The sequence below is a fragment of the Dermacentor variabilis genome, chromosome 5 (genome assembly GCF_050947875.1).
Source record: "Dermacentor variabilis isolate Ectoservices chromosome 5, ASM5094787v1, whole genome shotgun sequence".
Taxonomy (NCBI): domain Eukaryota; kingdom Metazoa; phylum Arthropoda; class Arachnida; order Ixodida; family Ixodidae; genus Dermacentor; species Dermacentor variabilis.
The window spans coordinates 185,222,459-185,235,072 of NC_134572.1; the positions used below are offsets into that span (position 1 = coordinate 185,222,459).

A 12,614-nucleotide genomic window follows, 5' to 3' on the forward strand; every position below is an offset into this window, starting at 1 on the left:
AGGAAAAAAAAGAAATAAGCAGATACCGTGTCGCTGCTGTCCGTGTTGTTCTAAATCGCTGTCCCCAATTTCGTTCTTGTATGCACCAACACTTAGGAACAGCCATAAACGCCCCTCGGTTCATAGAAAACGCACTAGCATACCGAATGGCAATTGCAATATTCGCACCTGGGTACGTTCGACGCAAGTTTCGTTGCATAATCAACGCGCTGCATTCAAATGTCCTACTACACTAATGGGGCGAATACCACATATGCATCGGTCTCATGTCGAGGAACCTCTGTTACCGGTTGTATTCTCCCAGGGAGCAAAACAATACAGCCGGTAAAGGAGGTCCTCTGGACTTAAGTCCAATGCGAGTGGGGGCGAGTCAGCAGTTAGGTGGAGACAACCCAGCCGCTCTTTCAAAAAGGAAAGAAAAAAAAACACCATTTCCATTCCATACATAGCAGTCAACGCAGTGGAGGCTAGAGAGACTTCTTGCAGTGGCTTCGTTTGCAATTTGGATATAGTTCGATGCTTTTTGACCGCCATTGTGCGCAACAGTCTTTTATATGGACTCAGTATTGAATGAAACAAGTTTTAATCATCAGAAACAAACATACACTGGTAAACGGCTGCCAATGCGTTGTTTCAGATCATATTCATTTTTGGAGTTCGCTTCGGGTTTTTTTTTATTTGCAGCCCTTCGCGAGGAGGCTCACGTGCACGCTGTTGGCGCGCAGCGAAGCACGGACGCCGCCGAGCGACAACGTTCCTTGACCGAACTTCTTGCGTAGCTTCCGCAGCGCCGTCTGCTGTGCGTGGGACGGAGTATAGGTACTATTAGCTGGTTCCCCGCGTGCTAGTGTCCCTGCACATTATAGCGGAAAACTGAGGTGGACCGGCGGAATATCGGCGGATATGTGCAGCGATATAGGCGTGTGCTTGCGTACTACTAAAGACGTTCGCTTCGTTGGTCAACCGATGTTACCGTCTGCATTTATTTGAGCGTCATTACCTTCTTGCCCACGCCCCCCGTTTCCCGCCTTCAGAAACTCTGTTTGAGTTTGAATCGCCGCTTTTGACGTCAACCACTTATCGCTATATCGGGTGTTTCAGCGAACGCTTTTAAAACTATTTTTTTTTTAAAGTTGCCTGCGGCAGATAGCACAATTCTAGTCCGTGGGCTTGTCTACTCAAAACCGCGGATATTACTTGCACGAAAAATTCAAACGCGTAATCGACTAATTAACAGAATTTCACTAATTAAGCTTCTAACGAATTACCTTATGGCACATATTGCAATTCACAAATTCTAGCCGGGGAGCTCGCACAGTGGATCCACTCGGAACAAACTCTCAGGGCGACACCAGTTTCGAGATAATTCCCGAACTTTGCGGAGAAATACACTGGCGTTCCAGTTAATATTGTGCTTCAGTGTATAAGACGACGTTTTGTTAAGAAAGTAAGTGGAACTACAGTGCATTCTTACCGCAAATCTGACAGCGCATATCTCGTAAATGGTGTAGTTGCCACAATTCTTTTAAAGTGGACGTGCTTCGCAGTCTCACGCGCTAGAATTTGTGAATTAAAATATGTAGCATAAGGTAATTAGTTAAAAACTTAATTAGTGGAACTTTGTTAATTAGTCGATTGGTCATTTCAATTTTTTGTGCAAGTAATATCCGCCTCTTGGAGCCCATGGACTAGCGTTGTGCTATCTGCCAAAGACAAGTTTAAAAATTTTTGGAAAGTGTTCGCTGAAACACCCTGTACGAAACACGTTCTTCGCCATGAAACAAACAGCTAGTATAGCTAGCGCTACGGTAGCTTCTCTCATGTCCTCGTTTCCTTTGTTTTCCGCGTACTACACGATAGTTAAAGACGACTGCGAACTATGCCCCAGCCAGCAACGTTTACTGCACCGCTGCACGACATGGGGAGCGCGAGCATAGCTGCGAAGTCAGCACGCGACTAGCTGCGCACCGGGGACACGACAGCGCCTGTGCGACGCACGTCGCCTGCAGCGTCAACGATTGGCCGCTCCCGACATCGCGCCCGCCCATCCCGCCGAAACGCCGACGAACCTCAGCCCCGAGGGCTCCACACGATCCCGTTATCACACGTTGCTCGTGAAGCAGCGCACTGACCCGGACACAGTGAAGACACACAAGAAAAAAAACGACACTAGCTGCTTTTTTGTTGTTGTTGTTCTCGGGAACAGTGGTGTCTGCTAAGGTGACCACCCTGCCTTCCGATGGTTTGTGCTTCTTTGGTCTAGGCAAGTGTGGACGCGTGGTCTCCCACAACGAGTGTCGCAGCGAGTGTCGTCTTTTCTTGTGTGTCTTCACTGTGTCCGTGTCAGCGCGCTGCTTCACCAGCAAGGTATCATGATTACTAACCAACTAGCCCAATTTTTCCGATTACTGAACGATCCCATTAGCAGGGAAAAAAATACTGAGTCTGACTAGCTGGTCGCGATTCATTGATTGATGTGAATAAAATATACAGTGAAATGCCGTTAGAGCGAAACTCACATCAACGATTTTTTTCAAATTACCGACCTTTTCGAAAATCCCCCACCAAGTGCCCATTGGTTGAATGTGAAAATCTTTCACTACAACGAATTTCAGAATACCACATTTTTCAGAATAACGCACCGAATTTCATCGTCATCGTATCTTTCCAATAACGAATTTCGAACGTACGAATCTGCTCGCAACGGCACAAACGGCGGCAAATGCTCCGTATGTGCCACTACCACCATCATCAGTATGCCTGCCTATATTTCTCTATGCCCCTTCTTAAACGCGCGTTTGCCCTATCGGCATTGCCTGCGCTTGCAATCGCGCCTCGCCGGCCCTCGCCGTCTTTGTTGCGTCAACCGGGTACCGCGCAACGTTTGTCGGAGGACTGTTTTGCTCGCTTTAAACGTTAGGCGTTCGTTTCTACGTTCGCGATGAGCTCTGGAAGCACCACGCAAAAAAGAAAAAGCGGAGGCAATTCTCTTTGCAAGAAAAGGTGGGTATTCTTTCTCAAGTGAACACTGGAAAAAAGCAAATCGACATTGTAAATATGTGGGGGATTGAAATATTTAACGTGCATTTATTTCCGAATACTCAGTGATTTTTCCGTGCTTTTACACATTAACGCGTTTGTAGACGTGTTCCCAGCAAAGGTTGGCGACTGCTTTCGTTGCATTTACGATTTTCCATGAGAATAAGATTTTTCAATATAACGAACGATTTTGAGCGGTCCCTTGAGATTCGTTGTATCGACATTTGACTGTATTATTATTATTATTATTATTATTATTATTATTATTATTATTATTATTATTATTATTACCATCACCATCATCACCAGCAGCAGCAGAACTTCTCAGTGTAGAAAAGACAGGGCCAGACTGAGAAGCACAGCGGTTTCTGTGTGTGATTCTCTGCAATCCCTGCTTATTCTTTTTCTTCTTTTTTCTTTTTTTTTCTTTTGCGGGTAAATATTTTTCAAGGCAAATAATTTTCCAAGCTTTCGTGTGACAACACTGCCATTTCTCTTTCGCTTTTATTAATATAGTCTTATTTCTTTTTAATTATTTGCAGACCTGTAAAGTGACTGTCCGTGTGTGGGAAGCACAACGTAAAACATTGCTGAACATCGCGGATCGCTCGCACGTTTGTGCAGTCGGGCACTTCGAAAGCTAAGCTCACGTGGTGCACGTATACGCACGACCCTCGCCTACGCAGTACACTTTACATTCAATGAGCACGCAGGGGAGCATTTAGAGCAGAGAAATAAAAGGAAACAGAAGCGAAGAATCTCTGCTGCGTCAGGTGCCACTCGGAGTTTGTTTTCGCTGCCCCCGCGCTTTGGCTGTTTATAGGAACGATTCAGCGGAGACCATCGGCTCTCTCCATTCGTCGTTGCAGGAATTCATACCTGCATATCTCTGCTGCCCGGCCATGGCGGAAGGGACACACACACACACACACACACACACACACACACACACACACACACACACACACACACACACACACACACACACACACACACACACACACACACACACACACACACACACACACACACACACACACACACACACACACACGCGCGCGCGCGCGCGCGCGCGCGCACTTTATATATATAATCAAAAACGAAGCCACTACTGTATCGCTATAGCGCAGAAAACACTTTTCTGTCAGGGGTAACGCAATGCAAATACATTGGCTTGTGCATAACAAAGCATCTTTGCTGGTCAAAGAGCACCTTGACACAGGAACAGCAAACTGTCGTCGCAAGTTGTTTTTCCTAAGACGCGTATTAAAATCCTCGACACCAACAGCACGTCTATTGGCTTACAAAACACTTGTCCGCCCCGTTTTAGAATATGCTGTAACTATATGGGACCCCTTCAGCAAAAGCGATATTGAAAAGCTGTAAAGCTTACATGAAAAAAAGAAGAGCAGTTCGAGTGATCTACAATACATATAGGCGTACTTGCAATTACTAACCTCTTATTTAGGAGCGGCTTGCCTTCTATAACTGATCGTGTACGTCCTTTAAAATTTCTTTCCCGGCTAATAAATGGTCAATTCAACATCGACACGTCTCCCCTTCTCGTACACACGATACGCTATACCAGACACATACACTCGCTAGCTTCATTTACTACACGTGTGAACTGCTTGAAGTACTCATTTTTTCCTAGAACCATAGCAGATTGGAATTAGCTGGCCGACAAAACTGCAACACAGGACTCACTATCACTTTTCGAGACATATCTTTTACGAAGAGCATTCTTCGCTTGCTGAGAGTGTTTTGATGTCACTGTTTGACTGTACGATTTGAAAATTGCTGAGCTACGTTACTTGACTTTTTTTGTTGCTTGTTGACTGGTTATTATTATTTTTAGAGCTTGTGTGAAGAAACTTGAGTGCAGTTTCCCATTGTTTTGTATTTATTGTTTCCTTTTTTTGTACTTCTTCGTGTACCAAACTGCCAAGATCTTGTATAAGATCGCAGTGTTCATAAATAAATAAATAAATAAATAAATACACGCGTGACACACTGTCGCCGATACAGAGACTACACATGTTGCAGACAAGTCACCGCGGCCGTTGATATTGCGGAAGTCGCAGCTAGGGCCCTCGCTCTGCTGCTTCCGATACGCGTTGCCTTCTCTATGGCGTCCAGTTCTTCGTGTTCACCACTTGCCCTCACTTCGATGGCATGTCTAGAATAGTATTTTTTTTAGAGCGCAGCTCTTTGGCGTCCGTTCCTGGGTTTCGCGTCGTCGTCGGCGTCAGCCTCGTAACCAGCTCCGCCCCCCTTTCATCCCCCCAGCGCTAGCAGCGACCGACTGATACCGCTGGATGCCGCTGACGCCACTAGAGAGTCAAGATAACGTGACTGCATAGAACACCGTCGCCGCCATGCAGAAAGAGTATCAGTCAAAGGCATCAGTCAGTCGCTGCTATCTCTTCCCTGCTCCCTTTATCGTGTTGTCCGCTTGCTGCGCGCGCTTCTGCCCCCATCGTTTGCCGCTGGGTGTACACGCCGCCCCCCTCCGCTTCCGCTTACTGCTGGTTGCTCTCGACAGCGGCGATGAGCCTCCGCTTCGGCGGCGCGAACTGCAGGGTCTTCTCGGCGGCGGCGATGAGCTTCTGCTTCAGCCTCGCTTACTGCTGGTTGCTCTCGACGGCGGCAATGAGCCTCCGCTTCGGCGGCGCGAACGGCAGGGTCTTCTCGGCGGCGGTGCTTAGCCTCTGCTTCCCCCACGGCTGTGACAACCTCGCGAGGCACTTGTATAGATCTCGTCTTTGAGAATCAAGCATTGGTGTACCAAGTCGAACATATATCAGTCTATTTCTCCGACCACAAAGCTTCCTTCATGACTGTCAAGAACTGTTAGTGGAGTCTTTGTTAAAGGAATACGTGTGAAAAATAAAAAAAAAATTCTGTGATAGCGCATACATGTGTTGCTCGATTTCTTTGCCTCAATCTATCCAAAAGGTGAAACAGCTTATTTGCTGCGCTCAAATTTCGCATTAGGAAGTAACGTAATCGTCGGTAATTTTTCTTCCGAGATACCCAGAAGCCTCGATACTGCAAGACTATAAATATAAAAAAAAAGCAGTTACATGAAGCTTAAGAGTCTGCGAATAACCGATATTTAGAGAACTCGATTCACTCTAGATTCGTGTTCGATTCGAGAACTTTATGTACAGCACGCTCGGGGTATATTGCTTCGCGACCAAATATTCAAGCGCATTATAGTTGCCAGGATCTCCACAGTGCACAGATCCAGAGATGAGGCATATCAGATTACCGGTGGCCACTTGAAGTATACTGGAGTCTTATGAGGTGCAAGATACTGAGATTTCAGCCAGTTTGTAAGAATTGATATTTCACTAAGAGGCTTATGCAAGACTATCACTGGCCACATGATAAAAGCCTGAGTCAGAGCTCGTTTCTAATGGTGAACTCCAATGGCAGCGTCGCAACCCTTGCGGTAGTAGTATTTATGCTCCTTGCAGAGCGAGTCCATCCCATTGGGAGATGGAGGGCGCCTGCCGCATCTTTCATTGGCGGATGGGAGCAGCTCCGCCGCTAGATCCGCTCCACGGAGCAGCGCTCTGCGGAAGAATTGGCAGAGTCGACCGCAAGTCGCTTGGTGTCAGCCCATCCACAGCCGACGCACCGCCATGGCGCGCGCACCGCCATTGCTTAGATCTGTCTCGACTGATAAGTGGGCGTTTTTCCGAGAAAAAAACTTTAGTTTAAAGTAGCACTCGCCCTATCTGGTGTTCCTTTCTTGTGTTCGTGTGTTTATTTTTGCGCTCTAAGTTAAATATGAGCTCTCATCAGATAGAAGCACTTCACGATACCTGGATCACATCCGGGTGAAGCAATAATTCCGTCTGGTGAAAAGTTTCACTTTTCACCAGGCGGTTGGTGAGCTAGCACCGCATTCCTTTATTTACGCATTTATTTTTTCTCAATGATTTGTAGTGATTATAACGAGGAATTATGTAATTTTGTCTGGGTGCGTTCCTGAAGCTGACAATGTTTTAAACGAGCACAATGCTACCTGTGGTTTCGAGTATAGTTTCGAGATGTTTGATTAGTGACGTTTAGAACTGGTTTTATGTAGTAACGCCTTTTTACGTTTTCCACACTTATATAACGGTTTCGCGTATTATTATAGCCACTTTCATGGTTTCAGAAAGGTCTCGTGACTAAGAGAAAAACAGAAGTAGTGGGGGAAAAAAGAAACACCGACCGGCTAGCAAGTCAAGTCGCCAACATGGCTCCGAGCCAGTTTCTCCACCTTTCTGGTCTCTGGTGTTGCCGCTGGCTCTCTGATTGCTGCCGACTTCGCGTGCTATTAAACCTCGGCACAATTTCCAAAATTGCTGGCAGGTTTTAAGGAAGAAGTCAACCTTGCGGCTTCGCAGCCTCTCGACGGCGCCTCCATCGTGCCGGAAGGTGTCCCCCCTCCAGACCGCTCTGCTTCTGCGCGCAGAGCAGTGCGCTCGCATTCGTGAAAGCTGCGCGGTGCACTGCGAGAGGCCAGGCTCGCCAAGACGGAGCAGCTCGCACAAGGCGCAGCGCGTTTGCTTCTGGAACCGCAAAATATATAAGCCGAAGAAACAAAAAAGGGGCACTTAAAAAAAGCACTGCAGAAACCGCGCGTGTGCTCGAAAGGGAACAACGATACAAGAGTGTCCAATCGGTCGGTCACGGAGAAGCTAACGTATTTGTCTACCAAGGCAACCGGTATACTACAATAAGGTGTTTGACGTAACTTCTATAGCGTATATCTAAAACAAGTGGCACACCAAAGATGGTTGTATACAGCCCGCATGCCGTCTTGCAGCTACTACATACATTCTTGTAGCGCGAAGCATTCACTAATTATGATCAATTATGCAAATTACATGCCTTCATTTTAAAGCATTATTGTGTCTGGAAATACTGTAGAGCGCGCTCAGAGACATGTGATGCAGTTGTTATACCGCAAAGTTACCATTCACGTTGTTATTTTCGCTGGCTACGAATAAACACAGAAGAGCGCGCAATACTGACGTCCCCGCGCCTTCTAGCACCAACAATAATCGCACACGAGCGCGTATCATCGCAAAGGACAAAACGCACATACGGGGCCGCAAAGGCGCGACGCGGGCCCTGACGACGAACGTGACAGCCACGACAGCTGTATTCGGAGAGACGATAAAGAAACCGCGCGGTCACGAATGACAAGGAGCGACGTGCCAGTGACCAAAGCAAAATGATCGCGTCAGCCCGGTCTTCTTGTTTTGCGGTCAACACGCGGAAGTATTCAGAAGCACGCTCGATAGCGATAGTGCCTTTTCATCCGCGCAAATTCGCAGTGCCGTTAATTATTAAACCTTGCCTTTTTCCTTCAACCCGCGTCCCATACAAACATTTAGAGTAATATTTGTTCACATTAAAAATATATAAACTACGCAGAAGGTACCTTTATGCAAACGGCCATGGTCGTTTAGAACACGCGCTACAAATTTTTCGGCACGGCTTACGCAAAACACGAACCTTTCATTTTACATCGCAATTAATCTTAAAGCAATCAGCCCAATAATAGACGCAGCACAGAAATATTTAGACCAGCTCAAGGTAATTACAGCAACGATATGTCCCTGGTCGCATAATTTTGCAACATGCCTGTTCATTAAAAGGTTTGGTTCGAGTCACGCGAAACACAGGCGTTTAATCGCTTTACACAGAGTTTACTAGTACGCGCGCACGCACACATCGCGTGCTATCCCCAACGCGGCTTAGCGTGGCGCGGCAATCACGACACACTTGGAGAGCTTCCACCGAGGATTACGCAAAAACGTTTGAGTGCATCTACCACTTTAAACACCGATTGGGCGAGAAATCACCGATGCTTCATCCCATCAAATTGGCGCCATCAAATCAAATTCGCAAGCCGGGATCCGCTTGCAGTGAGAGGTATAGTGGCCGAACGCACAAACACGAGGACGTAACATGTTCGATCGTACAGGGCATTTGCGTTAGAGACGTACGTCACAAAAAGGCAGGAGCTTTCTCGTAGCGGTGCACCGTGGCACCGCTATCGGGTTTACACAGCTGTTCAAGGCAAAGCGCGCGTTGTTAGGGTTGGGGGCTCAATCCCATCGCACGTGATCCGTTGTCAAGATTGGAGTCCGGCATGAATTAGAAGGTAGCTGGCCCATGCCGTCGTCCAACTTATCCACGCTGAGGACTTTGATGAAGGAAAGGACTGCTTCTCATCGAGAACGAGGAATATGGGTTTATTTACAGTATTTACATGCAGTTCATCAGTCTAGCATGACTCCGAGAGAAAGTACGTCAGTCTAACACGACTGCTTGAGAAAGTGTCTCAGTCCAACATGACTGCTTAAGAAAACTGTCGAGCATCCGCACAACAGCGGCTTATAAGCGCTAGGTCCGCCCCTGATTCCAAGGGGACGGAAACGTTCGTCCAGTCATTTTAAACACACCGCCTCTGCCAGGGACGGCTTACACACACACACGCACATACACACTGTTAGGATCGGCCTGCAGCTATTTCAGCCCGCTGCACGTGTTCCGATCCGAACGGGACGGTGGCGCACTTCAGAGAACTGCGGATAACCGGCAGCCACGTGGCGAGGGGTCAGCTCAGGGGAGTTCTCGAGGGGAGGTAATTGGCGGAACCTCCCCATGCACTTTTCGAGACACCAGACAATGTGCTACCCGGGCACGCCACCCGGGACGGCTCCGAGTTCGACGAAGCCCCTCTGACGTCGGCTCCGGACCATTTCACCTATGTGTGTATGTGTGTGTGCGTGTGTGAGAGCCCTCATCCTCTTCCAAGTCGAGAGCCCTCATCCTCCTCCAAGTCGAGAGCCCGCCTCCTCCAAAAGAGCGTGTCATCTTCAATGACGTCGAACTATGACGTCGAGTAGAGTGCTTATAAGCAGCGATTGTCGGCTGCTAGAGTGCGCTCGTTGTCATGCTCGAAATGTACTCGTGAGCTGTGTGCTCGTAAGCTGTTTGCTCGTCTTGCGGGCTCCATTTGTCACGCTAGACTGTCGATGTATCTCATGTTCAACTGTAAATAACATGTAAATAAATCCTGCTCTCCTAAGTCCCGACAAGAGTCAAGCTCCTTCCTACAGCTACGACTGCCAAATCTTACATCTGAATGGCAGCGGTGAGATCGGCCTACTGCTCGTAGATGGTCCGACAACTCTAACAAATGGTGGCAGCGGCGAGATCGTCCGACGAATCTTACAACACACACACGCACAGGTGCACGGTCCGGAGCCGACGTCAGATGGGCTTCATACAACTAGGAGCCGAGCAGGGTAGCGCGCTCCGGTAGCCATTGTCCTGTGTCTTGGTCGGCGCGTGGGAAGGGGCCTTCGTCGACGTTCCCGCGGACTCCCCCACTCATAGCAGAACAGGGCGGCGTTGGTGGGTTCGGTAACAATAGTTGGCCCGCCGAATGCATTCAGTCACAATGGCGACTTAGTGACGCCGTGGCTAGAGGTTTCCGGAGGCGCTCCAGGAAGCGTTGACGCCCGTTGTCGCAACTGGCTGGCAACACTTGCACCTCAGCTGGGCCGTTCTTAACAGCGTGTACCTAATTAAGCCGCTTCCGAACTAGCCCACAACGCTGCGGTTATCTCGGCGGCAAACGCGTCTCTCCTTCCTTTCACGAAAGCAGGGTTAGCCACATGGCCACTGCCGGCCAACGAGAAACGGCGCCCGACTCCTAACAAGGAACACCACGCGGCTCCCCTTTATGTATACGGTGAGATATGGATATCCGCGACAAACTCGCCGCACTTGCGCATAGGAGTGCAGCGGTTGTGAAGCCACCGTGGCTGCAGCAACGAACGCGGCAAGCAGTAACCAGCTGCAGCCAGCCAACAGTCCCAGGTCCGGCAACCGCACCCGAACCGAGCGCGTAACATTTCTCGGCAGCAATGAGCGACGCGGCTGCGTGTCGAGCTCGCATACAACGCCTCGGCCTCGCGACTACGGACTAACGGTGCTGCGAAGACCATCGAAAGCTTGACCCTGCGGTGTAGTAGTACACATTTGAACCAATGCGGGACGTACTATCGAGCGACAGCGCCGGGGCACTGCTGCCGTGGTCACGCGGCGACGAACACTCGGGCCTCGCATCCCGACTGCTCGGCACGAACTGAACAGTGCCCTGATGCGGTCAGCAAACCCTCCGCCGAAGTGAAAGCACTACAGCTAACTATGGCTTCCCAAGTGACATTTAGTCGCTTTCTTTATTTCCACCACAGTCCACCACTGCGTGAACAGTCTACCCATTCTCGCCTTCCCTCTCATTCCAGACGGACGCGCGGTTAGGAACTCAGCTTCGCTGAGTGCTGCGGTACCGTGCGCGCTGCCAGGGGTGCCGCGCTGTCGCTCGGCGCTTCGACCCCAACGAGCGGGCCCGCTTTGCACGGTGGAGCGCAGCGTCCAGGGAGGAGCGAGCGCAGTGCAGCGGCAGCCCGCGAGCGGCGGCGGCTGCGCAGCGCCGACGACGTCAGCAGCAGCCGAGGCCGCCGGCGGAGGGCGTCCCTCGCCCTCGGCAGCGGGCTTCACCTTGGACGCGCAGCCTTGATCTCTAGCGACGCCGCAAGGTCGCCGCGACCGCGTCATCGCCGACGCCGGAAGGACACGCGCGTACCCTCCTCCCCCCCCCACCCCCCCCCCTCGGCGCTATCGCTGCGCCGATTGATTTCTGGCCACCTGGAGACAAGTCACTCCACGCACGGGCGCGGCCACGACCGGCCATATGCCACGGGACTCGCAACGCTCCCAACGTCCGCCGCGATCGCACACGACCACGTGCCCTCCGCGCTGATCGAACTCGACCGAGAACGAGGAAAGGAGCGTGCCAGCCGGTATATTTAGGAAAGTGCGCCACCGACCGCGGCACGCGCCGTTTTTACGGGCGCACGCTAGACCGCAGCTTGCAGGAGAGCGGAACGGATAAAAAAAGGGAAAACTGCCGAATGCCAAGAGGCTGCAGTCTTGCACTAAATTGGTAACATGCGCCGATCTAGGCCCCTTCTTAGTTACAAATGGAAGAGCAAATAAGCGGATATGAAATGAACGGAAATATTTCTGCGAGCAAATATTCAGTGTTAGGAATTCCGTTTTCATCGCAGAAAAACTGCGCGTTAATAGGTCAAGAGCTTAAAAAATATTAAATTATGGGGTTTCCTGTGCCAAAAACACGATATGATTATGAGGCACGCCGTAGTGAGGGCTTCCGGATATTTGGGCCACCTGGGGTTCTTTAACGTGCAGCTAAATCTAAGCACCGCGGGTGTTTTCGCATTTCGCCCCCATCGAAATGCGGCCGCCGTGGGCAGGGATTCGATCCCGCGATTTCGCGCTTAGCCGCCCAACATAGGTGAAGGACTACATAAGTCAATACTACTCAATATAAAATGTTTGCATTATTATGAAGTGCTTGAGGAACGGGCCTCTTCAATACGTCGGATAACGCTATTAATTAGAAACCAATTTAATTTTGGCAGATTGCTTGTTGGTAATTACCGCGCACTTTCTAACGACTCATGAATCTT

General features: G+C 49.6%; 1 protein-coding gene across 2 annotated transcripts in view; it reads right to left on the reverse strand.

Moving 5' to 3' along the window:
• The window catches only part of LOC142583389 (protein roadkill-like), a 346,742-nt gene that overhangs the window by 197,420 nt on the left and 136,708 nt on the right, over positions 1–12,614 (reverse strand). The gene's annotated exons all lie outside the window — the stretch shown is intronic.